Here is a 13,223-nt window from a genome sequence, read left to right on the forward strand (position 1 = left end):
CGTAGCCTCATAGAGGTCCATGCCTCGCCATCGGACAAAGATGCATGCAATTTGGTCAAGAAAACCACTTCCAGGCCATGTGCAGGGAGAAAATACCTGACACCAACACCCAACGCCCGCCACCATCACTTGAATTCACGAGACCTGTGGACCAGACAAGAGACCCAGTCGACCAATGGACATTTGAGAGGACCCCGAACTATCCGATAGCAACAGCCGCACGCCCGAACTCATTAGGGCCATGGAGAACCTCTACCTCAAACCACCCAGGCGCCAATATGACATATAAGACTAACAACCACATGTTGACATGCTAAACTACAACACCAGCCTGGACCCAGGCGCCAATATGACATATAAGACTAACAACCACATGTTGACATGCTAAACTACAACACCAGCCTGGACCCGGCATACCCGAAAGGATATCCAATGGGCCCAGAGCACGACGCTGAAGCGAACCTCACCCCCAAACATGTGTACGACCCATATGATAACTCGCCACCGCAGGCACTCCTGCCAACGGATGAATGCCCACGATACCTGCAAATCGGCTATGACAGAGAATATGTGTGGCTCCACAGCACCTCCTCAGATGATACACTGGCACCCAAAGTAGCGGTATGGATGGGTGACACCCAGAACCAATTAGTCGTGGGCACGGGGGCAACTATCAACGTTATGAATGAACATCTATACCACGCCATAGTAGCCACATACACCCTATGCAAATCCCATGCCCACATCTTCCAGTGGGGTACAACCCAACCGCTACAATCAAAGGGACAATTCCTTTGTGATTTATCACACAGGGGTCGCAAAGTCTCTACCGCTATTCATGTCATACAGAGCCCCTGCCTAGGACGGTGCCTTCATCCAAGGCTGATGTCCAAACATGCACCAGATACAATCCATTACTCCACGAGTTCTTGACATCGAAGGACTCAAAACACTGTTTCCCAAACTGTTTGAAGGCGTAAGCATGCTCAAAAACTCTGTCATCAGCCTACACATGGACCCCAGTGTCATCCCGGTACCACAACACCCCGCAGAGTCGAGTTCCATCTCCAGTTGCAAGTGTCAAAGGAACTACAACTACTCCTACAAAACAGCATCATTGAGAGGGTAGAAGGACCCACCCCATAGGAGGTCCCCCCTTGTCGTCGTCCCAAAAGACAACGGATGGCTACGTCTGTGCATTCATATGCGCATCTCGAACACGGCTATCCAAAGGGAAAGACATCCGGGACCCAGCCTCGAGGACATGCTAGTGAGACTAAACCAGCCTACCCACTTCTCCAAACTTGACCTAAACCAGGGCTACCACCAGCTCATCATAGACCCTGCCTCCAGACCCATCACCACCTTCGCCACCCACGAAGGGTTATTCCGATACAAACACCTCAACTTCGTGATTTCCTCGGCTGTGGAGATCTTTCAAGAGACTATACGTAAGCTGATATCCCCGGAAGTCAATGCCCTCAATTACAGTGACGATATCCTCATATTCGGACGAGCCAGGAACAACATGAAAAGGCACTGATGGCAGTATGTAACATCTTCCACGCGGCCGGCCTCACGCTCAACGGCCCCAAGTGTGACACCAACAAGACTAGCTTACGCTTCTTTGGCCACTTCTTCTCAGACAAAGGCATCACAGCCGACCCAGAGAAAATTAAAGCCATTACCAATTACACGCCCCCCCAAGCGTCACAGAACTACGATCGTTCCTAGGGATGGCAGGGTATTGGTCATGCTACCTCCCAAACTATGCCACCATCATAGACCCCCTCAGGAAACTACTCAAAAAGGACTAAAAATTTGACTGGGACCAATCATGCAAAGACACATTTCGCGCCATAAATGAGGAACTGGCCAACCACCGGCAGCTGCCATATTTCGACCCCAGCTAGGACTCCAACATCACAGTCGACGCCAGCCGGTTGGTCTCGGTGCCATCTTGGCCCAATCTGATCCGAACGATGTGACACATCACAATATCATAGCGTATGTCACTAGAGCCCTGTCACCCACCTAAAGGGCCTACTCTTAAGCGGAACGCGAAAGTCTAGCGTCCGTATGGGCCTGTGAAAAATTCCATCATTGCATCATAAGGAGAAATTTTACCCTCATTACTGACGACCAGGCTCTGTTGTCGCTGTTCAGAAACCCCAAAGTCAAAATGCCCCCACGGATCGACAGATGGGGCATTCGACTTCAGGAGTACGACTACAGAATAATACATAAGCCGGTAGGAGATGCCAGCCCAGCAGACTACTTGTCCCGCCATCCAAAAGCCAGAACTGACAACACCCTGGACCACGAGGCTGAGAACTACATCTCATATCTATCCACAAACGCTCTCCCTCCCACCATAACCTCGGAAACATTTGCCTCAAGGAGCAGAGCTGTCCCCACCATACAAGTAGCCATACGCCTCACCAACGACAACAGATGGAAACATCTCCACACTGAACACTTTACGGGAGGGGAGGCTGACAGGAAGGGCATACTACTAAGAGGCAACAGGTGGGTAGCCCCCAAAGACCTCAGGAAAGCACTAGTGGTGATAGCCCATAAAGGCCACAGGGGGGTCGAAAACAACACGAAAATCCTAAGAAACCATGTGTGGTTTCCTTGCATGGACATCATCGTGGAAGACATGCTAACCCACTGTGAACCCTGCCAAAAAGCAGCATCACAAGCAAACCCGAACCTGCTGCAGCTAGTACTCCTACCAGACAGACTGTGGCAGAGAATATCAGTAGACTTCTACGGGCTCCTGGAAGAAGGAGGGCATTTACTTGTTGCAATTGATGAATACTCCCGCTTTCCACTCGTCAAACACGTGCTGTTGACGTCATTCCAGCATGTAGCCCCAGTGATAGACAAATTATTTAGTGAATGGGGAATTCCCACCACTGTAAAGACTGACAATGGTTCCCCATTCCAAGGGCATGAATTCAAGAAACTAGCCGATCACCTAAGTTTCCACCATCATAAAATCACTCCGGCATGGTGGAAAGATTTATGGCCACGATCAAGTGGACCAAGAAAAAGGCCATGCTAGATCTGATGCCACAGCCGCAAGCGATCTGCTGAAGGCTCCGGCACTACAGAAGCATCCCCCACGAAGCAACTGGGCGACCACCAGCAGAACTCATGGTGACATACAGACCATGAACCCGCCTTCCCCAATGGGATGATTACACCCCAGAACAAGATACTGAGATTCGAGAAAGGGATGCGGAGGAGAAAAGAAAAGCCAAGGAATGGGCTGACAGGAAGAGCAGAGCCAAAGAATAACAGCTTGAAGTCGGGGAAGCCATCCTTGTGCGACAAAGGCTGGAGAGGAAGACGGACCCCCGCTATAACCCGGAACCCTGCCTGATCACAGCCATCAAAGGGCAGATGGTAACAGCCACGGAAGAGCAAGGTGACATAATGCGGAATTTGTTGTTCTTTTGGAAATTCTACCTAGAGGGACCCAAACTAAGTGCAGGACCAACGACTGACCCGGAATGCGAGGACACTCAAGGTGCGCTGGCTGAGATAACAGGTGCAACCCGGGAATCGCCAGGAAGACCCCAGCGAATCACGTGGAAACCCCAACGACTGATTGAACATATGTAGCCCACGGGCTTCCTCGCTAAAGTGCGGGGGAGGTGTTGCCGGGGGAAAACAGTTACGGCCCCTTTACGGAGAAGAGGGGCATGGAGCATGGGAGGGAGCAGGAAGCGGAAGGAAGGGCAGGGACGAGAGGAAGGGAAGTTAGTTCTGTAATGAAAGGGAATAAAGGAACACTGCATGAGACATGGCTCCTGCGTATTCGTGTGTGAGCGTGTGAGCGGGCCCAACGAAGGCCAACAGTAAGGACCCTGTTCCGAGCCTCTTCATTGGCTGTGAAGCTGCCACACGTCCTTTGTTGGGTACTAATAATATGTAACCACAGCTAATTATCAGTTCTAGGTTGTTTTGTAGACACAAATTTGAAAGTGGTAAATTTGCCCATTCTCCCAGCTCTTCAAACTCCCTTTTCCTCTCTATAAAGATTTATTTTACTGCAACAACCAGATTTAGGTCCACCAAATTTGCCACTTTCGAATGTGTATCAACAAATAAACCACCTTCTACACCAGTGCTCCCAGTTTTCTTGTTTTTCTGGCCCTGTACAGAGGCAGCCTGGACTCATAGGGAAAAGGGCAAGTTGGTGCAGCCCCTCCGCCGGCAGGTTGTTTGCGACACAGTACTCACAAGCTGTCCCATATCATGTTACTTGCAGTTCTGTTTTTTTTCACTCTAAGTAACGCAGAAGTACAAGTTACAAAATGCTTTTTCTCACTCACTGCCGGACATCCTTTGCCCTGAGACAAACTGATTGGCAAATGCATTGCTCACTATTTCAGACATAAAATCGCGCATTGCAAACGTTCCTAAATCTTTGGCTTGCATTGTACGGCTGTATGATGCATCCAACATCTGTCAAAAACCAGAGAGTGACATTTTTACCTTGGAAAAAAAGAGAAATGCAGTTGTCGCACACGTGGTACTTTGGTGAGCCCAACCCCTCACTTACTGCCTTGTTATGGACGTGGTGTCATGAGAAGAGGTGCAGGAGATCACCACACCGAGCGACTCTGAGTTCCTAGAGCTCTTTGACCTCTATAACTCAGAGTGACCCAGACAGAAAGTCCCAAAAGGGAAAAGGCAATTGCAGAAAAAGCCCTCTAACAGTCCGTGGCATGGAATGAAGGTTTGAAGATGCCAAGAGAGTATCAGGGCTGAAGTAGTGGAGGTACCAATTTCCAGGTTCCAGGAACAGGTCCGCTCGAAATCCCCAGACGACGGAAAAAGCAGCAGAAGCTAACAGGAAGCGAACAACTGAAGGAGTCCGACAGGAGAGGGGAACAGGAGTGGAGCAGAAGAAACAGGAAGAAGACGTAGAACGGAGAATAAAGGAGCATCACACAGGAAGAGGAGTTACCTGCGGCGCGATGAGCTCCACACTGGTCGGCGACTCTACAGAATGCCGGAAAGCGGAAAACAGCAGAAGCTAACAGGAAGCGAACAACTGAAGGAGTCCGAGAGGAGAGGGGAACAGGAGTGGAGCAGAAGAAACAGGAAGAAGACGTAGAACGGAGAATAAAGGAGCATCACACAGGAAGAGGAGTTACCTGCGGCGCGATGAGCTCCACACTGGTCGGCGACTCTACAGAATGCCAGAAAGCGGAAAACAGCACCATCTTAAAAAAGACTAAACCACTCCCCACGGTAAGTGGTTGGATCTCGGTAAACCGTGGGCATGGCCAGAATTGTCTAAATAGCAGGCGTCCCACTTTTTGACCAGTTTGTGTTGGAACATAGCTGCTGCTGTGTATAAGTTATCTCAGGGGTGGATAGCCGCTATCCTTAGGGAATATGATATTATATTCCTTCAGGAAACTTGAGCCTTCGACCCTATCTGCTTTGATGGATATGTTGCAGAATGTGTCCCTGCGGAAAAGGGAAAACGAGGGAGATGTTTTGGCGGCCTGGCAATATTGATGAAGGCATCTTTAGCCTTAACTATCAGGGGGAGAGAAACTAAAAATCACAATATACAATGCGTTATACAACAGCCCTCATCATGCTAATCAGGGGTGGCCAGGGGCTCTGAGAGACCTGATTGAAGAATGGGCCATTCTTAATGGGAAACAGGCCCTATCATGGGATGTGATTTTAATGTGAAAATGGGGCTGGGAATTCCAATAGTGAATATAGACCCGGGTGAAGATCTTTTGTATGGGGTTGCACCTGCACAACTGGTGGATGAAAGAATATGTTCAAGAGGCCTGCAGTTTTGTGAGTGGTTTTTGGAGTGGGGTATTCGCTCATTGAATGGTCGCGTGGGAGTTGATCGGCCTGTGAGGCCAACTTTTGAGGGTACCCAGGGGTTATCTACGATCGATTATTTTTGCGCCCACGTGAATGATTTGCATTTAATTAAGGAGTTTGAGGTACTCAAGAATTTACAGAGTGACCATTATGCACTCGGGTTGGTTCTAGGAATAGATCTGCCAGTGGTTCCACTTGTCAATTTTCCCCAACTGGATCAGTGTGGCATTAATCCCCTGTGTAAGCAGAGAATTAAATGGGCCCGATTGGACCCTGCGGACACTCAATCGTCAATTTGTGAATTAAACATGGAGGAACTCTCCACTATTCTGTCCACTGGATCTTCTCCGGGCTCTATAATTCTAGCATCTCAAAAGATTTGGAACTCTATGTCTGCAATTTTCCAAAGGGAACTTAAAAAAGGGAATAAGAATCTGGAAAGCTGGTTTGATGAATCTTGCCGGGTAGCACAGAAAGATCCTAAGGGCATTTTGGAGGCAAAAGATAGCACCCATCGTGAGATAGTCACTGCTCGGGTGCACTATAGAGATGTCCTGACAAAAAGGAAGACCGAGTTAGAAGCACAAGCCTGGGAAGATCTTATTCAGGCTGTACAGTCAAGGGACTCCAAGACTTTTTGGGAATATGTGGGCAATGGGCCCGCCCATAAAAGAGTAAAAACATATAAAGAAAATAATGTTAGTTCAGTGGCTTGGTCGAATCTTTTTAGCTCCCTATATAGAGCAAACCTCTAACTCCTTATAGTGGGCCTAGAGGCTGTCAACTCCGATTAACTAGAGAAGAGGTAGAGGTGGCTATTAACGACAACTTCCCAATCGTGCCCCTGGACCTGACGCTAGCCCAGCAGACATTTTTTGCAATGAGTTGGCCTGTGGGCTCCAATCTTGACTAAGTGCTTCAATGCATTTCTGGAGCTTGGTCTCTACCCGTCAACATGGAGGCAGGCAATAATTTTCCCTATCTTTAAGAAGGGTGATCCCAGTAGTCCCCTTTCTTATAAACCCATTTCCTTGCTCGATACTACTTTTAAAATCTTTGGTTAGGCGGTCTTGGCCAGGTTGGAACAATGGATCTTGGACTCTGGGGTCCTTACAGAGACTCAATATGGTTTTCGTCTAGGGCTGGGAACTAGGGACCAGGCTTTGAATTTATATTTGGTGGGAGCTACCTCTATATATGTGAGGGGTGAGCCTCTGTATTTAGCATTTATGGACCTGAGCACTGCGTTTGATAAAGTAGAAAGGGCTATGCTTTGGGCGGTGCTCAGAGCCATAGGATGCCCGGAGGATTTGCTCAAGGTCCTCCAGTTAATTCACGAACAGACATCAGTCTGTGTCAGATTTGGGGAACAGGGACAGTGCACAGCTTTTTCCGAAACCTTTTTGGGTATTCGTTATGGCTGTGTTCTGGCCCTGGTAGTGTTTGCTCTCTATGTAAATGGTGTCTATCAGGCCTTGGTCAATTCCTACACTGACTATATTACGGTGGGTGGTGTCCCCCTCCCAGTTCTAGGCTATGCCGACAACATTGTTCTAATCGCTCGCACCCCTAGAGCCCTACAAAGTCTGGTGAATGTTTACACCCAATTTATGGTTTCACATGGGCTTTCTCTTCATTCAAAAAAATCAGCAGTCATGGCATGTAAGAGCTCGGGAGTAAGACACCTTAAAATGGCCAAGATATGGAGTGGAGGTAAACCCATTCCGAGGGTCACTAGTTTTGACTACCTCAGAATTTGCTTTACGGAGAATTGGCGAGGGTTGGGCCATGTTGATAAGCAGTGTTTGAGGATGAGGCAGGCGCTTGGGGGTTTGTCACGCTTTCAACATAATTGTGTGGGGCGCCCAATTAAACTGATCTTAGAAGTATACAGGCCTCGAACAAAAGCTGCTACTAACTACAGGGCTGCATTGTTGGGCATGGAAAGGATCCAAAAAATTTAACATTGAAAATGTGGAGAATGCCTTCCTTAAAAAACTTCTTGGATTGCCGCAGTCTGCCTCAAACTATGGGACACATTTGGAACTAGGATGCCCCCATATTGCTGATGAGTGGTTACTGGCCCCGGTTTCGTATTGGTTGGCATTGTGGCCAAATCAGAAAGCAATTCTCTCACATAAGATCATAAGAGCCCTGCTAAGCAGTTCAGCAGTAAAGAAAATCCCATGGCTCAGGTATATTCAGAAATGCATCAGACAGTTAAACGGTGCCAACCTAGTTTGCCCACCAAACATTTTGACCCCATGTGTGGTCAGGGCACAAAAGCAATTGTTCAAAACCATTTTGATGGCAAATAGGGAGTCTGCTGCCTTACGCATTGTTGCAAACAGAAGGCGTATTGTGAATGCAACAACGGATGCTATTCAGCCGTATCTACTCCACACTGATAATCCTGTAGACCGCTGGGCTTTGACCCGAGCACGGTTTGACTGCTTATGGTTAGGGGCACAAACTAAAAGCTGGACAGATAGTGTGCAACCTACAGCTTTCCCCTTTTGTCAGTGGCCGGTGGAGGATCTCCTACATTTTTTACTGTTTTGCCCACATTATATAGACCTAAGACGGAGAACACTTTTGCCACTACTCAGGTCGGCCGGCATGTTTCAGGCTAAGCCTGCCTTATGTTATTTGCTGTCGGCGCCTACGATTCCAGTGGCCTGGGCTATGGTGGATTATTTGAGACGGGCCTGGTATCGGAGATCTAAAACCTTAGCACAGAATCAGATTGAGCTTTGAAATTTTAATCTTAATGAATTGTTTGGCTGCTCTTTGTGGATATTATCTGATTTACACACATGCACATTTTAAATTTGTATGTAATATTTGTAAATTTATACGCTAGATATTTTTTAATATGTTGAATTGATTTTTGTAATGTATGCATTTTTATTCTGTTAACGGTGTATGGATAATGTGTTTCCGAATAAACTTCTATGATGATGAGAATTGTCTAAATAGTGGGGCATGAAGATAATGTAGTTAGGCCCACCACAGTGACATTAACATCTGTAAATGCCCACACAGCGCTGCTGAGTGGGCATTTACACAGTTTTGGGTGGGCCTTGCTCGATCAGGCCCTACCCTGTCTACGCCTTCCTCCAGTGGTCCCTGAGGGACCAGAGCCTAGGTGCAGTTCTGACAGTTGCTCTTTCATGAGGAATGATGTGACAGATACTTAACCCCTTAAGTGCTGAGGGCGAGTATGTTCATCATGAGCTCCCATAAAAAATCATTGTAGGCTCCGCCCAGTTTCACAGAAAGGCATTCCACTAGGAGCTACTCAGTCGTGCATAAATAAAACAGTGAAATCACTGGAAATAAGTATTTATGCTGGCATTTGGTCTTAGAGGATTCACAAAAATGTCGAACTGCTCAACCGCTCCTAACATTAATTCCAAAAATCTCATCACCGTCCTTTGTCCATGTACCCCTCCTCCACCCTCATGCCCCATTGCTCTCAAACTACTTCTCCAGGTATATGGCATCACGCTGCGGTAGCTTGCACTCGACAAATTGTAATTCACATATACATTTAATTCAAAATTTAGCACAGAATATTTTACACCTTACCCCTGTCTGAAATTTGCAAATCTCAGCAATGTGAGCTGAACTCATAGTAAATGAACTGTTAAAATGACGCTTAAATGAGCGTTGGGAATTTTGATATCACGTGCACGCGCCGTCAGGAGGCAGTGGGTAGAAGTTCAAAGGTTAGAGGTTGTGGTGAGAAAAGGGTCAGGTTCTTGCACCGGAATATGGCTAAGGATGGTAGCAAGAAGACAGGACTTAAGATGTGCCAGCTCATACAGCAGGGGTCTGTAACCTGCACCTGTCCAGGTGTGTAGGACTACAACTCCCATGATCCCTCACCATTGGCTCTGCCGGCTAGTGCTTACGGCAGTTGTAGTTCAAAACATCTGGAAAGCCAAAGGTTGCAGACCACTGTCGTGGGGATCATACCTGTAGAGCAGGAGCCTGCAACCTTTGGCTCTCCAGATTTTGTGGACTACAATTCCTGTGATATCTGGCTATTGACTCTGCTGCTTAGGGATGATGGGAGTTGTAGTCCAAAACATCTGGAGAGACAAAAGTGGCAGACCCCTGCTGATGCGGAATGCTGCATGCATGAATTAAAATAACTTTGGTTTGTAGCTACAAAATAGAGTTGTTTTTTCCTTGACTCTGAGTAGCCCCCTGCCCATGAATCATGCTGATGCACTGCCATGAGGATATACTGCCTGCCTAAACCCTATATGAAGGGGTGAGCATTGTTTCAAAACTGCCTTCAAACCTGCAATCACTCTTTCATTGCGTGGGAACTCGCGTGAAGACTCAAACGTTGCAAGTACTAGTTTAGGGCACGAATTCAGGTAGATCCGGCCAGAGGTTTGATGATGCAAGTCAACTGAATCCTGCCAAAAGGGCACGGTAGGTCCACACAAGCCCCCTGATCTTTTGCCAAATGTACCATTAGTGTCTGTGTGAGCAGGAGATGGACTATTTTTAAGGGATAATACACCCGCAAACTGATGGAGCCTTGGACTGTATCCCAGGTACAGAAAGCTAGGAGACAATTTACTATCAATTTGATCTCTATGCAAGCAGGTGTTGCTGTTTCTTCTTCTGTAGGAGTACTATTCTGTACAGGTTTGCCCAACTCCAGGCCTCGAGGGCTGAATCCATGTCGGGTTTTCAGGATACCCCTCATTAAAATTCATGAGATAAATTTGCATAAAATGATTCCAAATGTATGCACATTTTTACTCATGAATATTAATGTGGGATACCCTGAAAACCCGTCAGGATCCTGGTCCCCAGGGTATAGAGTTGGACAAATCTCCCCTAGGAGTACTCAATGTATGCAAAAGCTAGGTTTTATATCGCGTTAATCTAGCTGTGAAACCAGGGAGCTCTGCACAACCATGGGGATACAGCCATAGGGAACAATAATACAATGTGTATTATAATGTACATTTGCTCACTAAATTAATATTCTTCCAGAAAGGATAGCTCAGGACAAGGACACATGCTCTAATTTCAGAACTGTTTTTAAATAGAAAAACAAGAGAAATTATCAACATTTCATTGGAAATGCAAATGCATTTTTCTTCCAAAAAAACACGAGCCGTAAAGGAACGAGCGGGCTATAGGATGGACGCGAACACCAGCTGCAACGTGCTTGCCTTGGGAGCAAGACGACAAGGAGCAAAACAGGTTCGATCCACGGGTCCGCCCTCAGAAACCTCTGGGTATTAAGCAAAAAAGTGTTATAAACAACCTATCAAATCAAGAGTACATCTAATGGTGGCATGGAGGGAGAAGAACCATTTTGTTTTTTTGGGGGACAAATTGCATTGACAAATGATCGCATAAAAGTGCACAATCAGACATTAACTTCCTAAAACGAGGTTGAAAGTGCTGATTAAGAAATCCTTTAGAATTAGGAAAGGAAGTGAGGCATCTGATATGTATGCCTCTATGTATGTGTGGTATTTACAAAGGGCAGACCTACTTTACAAAGGGGACCCATTAGGGGCTTACACGTGCGGTGCAGGGGTAGCAGAGCAGGCGGGATTGGTAGGGGGAGCAAGGAAGGGGAGGGACTCCACAGCGGTAGACACGGGCTGGAGTGGTGCAATCAGTGATTGGTGAGATATCCTTTGAAAGGTAGGGCTGTCAGATCCCTCCTGAAGTGTAGGATGGAGAGGTCCAGTCTTATCTGCATGTGTAACTTGTTCCTGAGACAGTGCCCACATCAGAAAAAGGCTTATTTCCTGTGTTTACCCTCTTGTTGTTCTTGGTTTCCAGTCAGGCGATGTGGTGCCATCTGGTAGTCTGCTGGCCTTGGGAGATGATGAGTTTCTCAGGACAAGCAGAGTGGGGTTTTATTAGTGAATTCTTTTAGGTGATGAAGGCATGATGCGTGCTTGAAGTGTTAGCCAGTGCCGCTCCTTGCGGATGGAGATGTCCTGTGATGAGGCGTGCTGGACAGCTTTCAGAGGGGACATAATGATATATGGGACTCTTGTCAGAAGGTTGATGCTATTGTGCAGGTGCGAGAGGACCAGGGCTTGGACAACCGTTCTGAAAGCCAAGGCAGGGATGAAAGGCCTGGCATTGTGAGGAGTGGAAGCTCGTGTTGTGCTGCTTGAGTCTTCTTGGCGACGTGCCTTTTGAATGAAAGATCACACTGAGTAGTAAAGCTGAGTGATCTTGCCCTGGGTGAGAGCTGAGGCTTGAATCCATTGAGCTTCATGTCAGTCCTGAACATAGGCATGCATGAGGCGGTTTCCTAGGAGAATTAATTCCGTCTTTGTAGAGTTAATCTTCACGTAGGCGATTGCCATCAAGCTTTGTATGAGCGACAAATAGTGCTTAAGCCTTTGGATGTTTTTGATGCAATTGATCATTGGGAAAATTGTGTTTCATTCGTGTATTGGTGCATCTTGATGCCATTGTTGGTGAGGGGCTCCACTAGAGGTTGCATTTACAGGTTAAAGGTGGAAGGGGAAAGGATGGAGTCCAGTGGGACTCGCCAGTTACTGGGTGGGGCTAGGGTCTGCTCATTTGGATGAGTTGGTCTCTGCTGGAGAGATGAGGCAAACCACTGCATGACAGATGGTGGGGATGGCTTCATGTTCAGTGGGATCAAATGCAGCAGAGATGTCGAGGAATTAAGCAGGCGTCCTCTTCCTCACTGTCCCTGATTACCTAGTTGGTGGCAGTCTCTATGCTGCATCGTGGTCAGAAACTGGAAGGAAATCCTGTAGGAGATTGTGTTGAGGTATCCATTCATGCAACCGGTTGGAGAGGGTCTTCTCAAACCACTTTGCCGAGGAAGGGTCGATGCATGAAGGGGCGATAGTTGGCTTAGGCCACCCAGGTTAAGTGTGGCCTTCTTCAGCAGCGTAACTGTCTCCTTTTCAGTCCAAATCAGATGGTACCTTGTGTGAGGGATGCCTCGATGATATTATGAAGTGGTGTGAGTGCTTAAACTTTGATCACTTTTACGACAGAGGAGAGAAATGCCATCCTTTAATTATTGGGTTTGAGGGCTGTGAGTGTGTGGGTCAGGTCTTCTGGAGTAATCGTCCTAAATATGGATATTGTGCTTGCTGATATGGGTGAGGTGTCTGTGGTGTGTTACAGGCTGTCAGTGTTGCCGTATCTTGCAAATCCTGGCCGTGAAGAAGATGTTGATGGCGTCTCATTTGCCAGTGGATTGTGGTATTTAAGGGTGTGGCAGCAAGTTGATGCAGTGCGTTAAAGCCTGGAAGAGCAATATGCTGTTTCTGGATGCTTCTATGATGGTTGTTTTGTCGTACATT

The sequence above is a fragment of the Ambystoma mexicanum genome, chromosome 14, assembly GCF_040938575.1.
Source record: "Ambystoma mexicanum isolate Mex_15411 chromosome 14, UKY_AmexF1_1, whole genome shotgun sequence".
In the NCBI taxonomy this organism is placed as follows: Eukaryota; Metazoa; Chordata; class Amphibia; order Caudata; family Ambystomatidae; genus Ambystoma; species Ambystoma mexicanum.